At 35.3% G+C, this 2,788-nt stretch overlaps 1 protein-coding gene across 1 annotated transcript in view; it reads left to right on the top strand.

The window, feature by feature from the left end:
• Positions 1 to 2,788, top strand: part of GLO1 (glyoxalase I) — a 24,634-nt gene that overhangs the window by 12,809 nt on the left and 9,037 nt on the right. The window lies entirely within an intron of this gene.

The following is a 2,788-nucleotide window of genomic DNA, read 5'->3' as shown; positions in this document are numbered from 1 at the left end:
AGAACATTGTACACAGTAACAGAAACATTGTGTGATGATCAACTATGATAGACTTAGCTCTTCTCAGCACTGCAATGCAATGATCCAAGACAATTCCAAGAGACTCGTGCTGACCACATTCAGAGAGACAACTATGGAGTCTAAATGCAGATTGAAGCATATGCTGTTTTCTTTTTTTTTGTTTGTTTGTTTTTTCTCTCTAGTGGTTTTTCTCTTTTGTTCTGACTCTTCTACAGCATGAGTAATGTGGAAATATGTTTAACATGATTATACTATAACCTTTATCAGATTGCTTGCTATCTTAGGGAGGGAGAAAAATTTGGAGCTCAAAATCTTACAAAGATGAATGTTGAAAACTTTGTTTACATGTAATTGGAAAAAGATAAAATACCATTAAGTTTTTTATAAAAGTGTGTTGAGTATGTTTGTAAAGATATTACTTGTGTTCTTGAGATTTAATGGTGTATTTTCATGATATTTTATTGATAACATATAGCTAGGTGGACTAAAGCAAACCCAATATTTGGGAGAAATTTACATAAGTTTTTCAGTGGGAAAAATACATTGTTTTTATATTAGAAAATTTATAGAATTAAATGAGCTGGAATGGTTTTGTAGTTTTGTCTCCTAGTGTTTTGCTATAATTTCAGCCAATTTTCTCTTTTTAAATTTTCCTTGGAGATGGAGAACAATTAGGTACTATTGTTTGGCACCTTGTTCAAGCTCCCTAACCTCTCACCTGGACTGCTACAATAAATAGCCTCCTGAATGATTTCCCTGATACTCCCGAATCCATCTTCTGTAGAGCTGCTAAATTAATATACCTGAAGCTTAGATCTAACCATGTCACTTCACTGCTCAAGAACCATTCCAACTACTTGTAGGATAAAATACAGACTCATCTGTTTGACTTTCCAAACCCAGCCCCATTTTTTCAGACTGTTTTCATTTTACTTCTCACACATTGTACTTTCCAGACAAACTATCCAACTTGATCTTCCTGATACATATCATTCTCTTGCCCTCCTTTGAATCCTTACACCATGCCTGGAATGCCTTTCTTCCCCACTTCTGCCTCATGGAATCCCTAGCTCCCTGCAAGGCTCAGCTCCAATGACATCTCCTACAAGAGGCCTTTCATGTTAGCACTCCCCTCTCCTCCAGTTACTTTGTATTTATTTGGCATATATTTTACATTCAGTTCTCTTGTGTGTAAATGCTTTTTTCTCCTTATAGAATTTAAGCTCTTTGAGGGCAGGGACTTGTCATTTTTCACTATCCCCAGAATCTGGCACTGAAGTATTTAATAAATGCATGCTAAATTAAGTTGTATTGGGTAGGACTCTTTCACAGACTAGAGAATGGTTGTTAAACCTTGTTAGTATGGTGTAGTTGATAGACACCTGGCCTTGGAGCCCAGAGGATTTGTCTTCAAGTCCTGCCAGACACATACTGTTAGTGTGACCCTGGGCAAGTTCCTTAACCTCTCAGCGCTCTAGGCCAGTGATATCAAAGTCAAATAGAAAAGGAGGGCCACTAAAATGCCCTTAGCATATTGACTTAGAAAACCAAATAACATCTGTATTCTATTTTGTTAAATATTTACCAGTTATATTTTAATCTGGTTCCTCTGCGGTCTGTGTTTGCCATCCCTTTAGGCAACTCTATAATTTACAGAGAAAGTACAAGTCTTCTAGCTGCCCAGTACCTACTTTACACTTTTACTAATTGCATAGCCCTAATTCCTTTAATATTTCCTTATGGGACCAAGTCAACAAGCATTTATTTAGTGCTTACTGTGTACAAGGCATTGTCTTCCAAACCTTAGATTATTTTCTTGGTTTTCTTTTGAATTGTCCCCAAATTCTTAGTGCCTTCTTAATTGTGTAGCCTAATTAGGCCAGTACCCCAAATATCAAATAAATAACAAAAGGATCCATATGTACCCAAATATTTATAGCAGCTTTTTTTTTCATGGTGGCAAAAAACTGGAGACTGAAGGAGTGTCCATCAAATTAGGAAATAGCTGAGCAATTTATATTGTATGAATATAATGGAGTATTATTGTGCCATAAGAAATAAAAGAGATAGCTTCAGAAAAACCTAGGAAGACTTGTATGAACTCATAATAAGTAAAGTGAGCAAAACCAGGGGAACAATTTATTCAATAACAACAACATCATAAAAACAAATGAACATTGAAAGACTTTAGACCTCTAATTAGTGTAGTGATTGCAAAGGCCTAATGATAAAGCATGCCTCCCATATCCTATCAGATGGGAAGACATGAGATAAAGAATGAGATAGATATTTTCAGATGCAGCCAGTGTGGGAATTTGTTTTTTCTTGAATGTGTGTGTTTATTACAAAGGATTTCTTCTTTTTTTTCAGTGTGCAGGATAGGAGGGAGAGGGGTTATACTCTCCTCCTTCTCCAAAAAGGAAAGAAACAAAATAGGGTCATTGAAATATTTTTAATGCACAGACAGGAACAAAAGGAAGACCAGAAGTAAACACAGATAAACAAGATGACTTTGAAAGCTAGATATTTTATTTATTTTGTACTTAAAAGTAAAGACAAGTTGTATGTAGTAGAAATCTGCAGTTTGGTGGACAGTCTTTTTCAGTTCTGCTTTGTACATAGAAATGTTCATTTAATTGCTATTTTTTTCAGTCAGAGTAAAAAAAAAATTAAGGGAAAGCCTACGTTGACTTCAGGGATTTTATCTTGGGAGAAATTTGACCTCATAGCTATTAACCCATTATGAGAACTAAAATAGTTTCCATTG

This window comes from Vombatus ursinus, unplaced genomic scaffold (genome assembly GCF_900497805.2).
Source record: "Vombatus ursinus unplaced genomic scaffold, bare-nosed wombat genome assembly UNPS02014811.1, whole genome shotgun sequence".
Taxonomy (NCBI): Eukaryota; Metazoa; Chordata; class Mammalia; order Diprotodontia; family Vombatidae; genus Vombatus; species Vombatus ursinus.
This window is presented reverse-complemented; position numbering and strand designations above follow the sequence as displayed.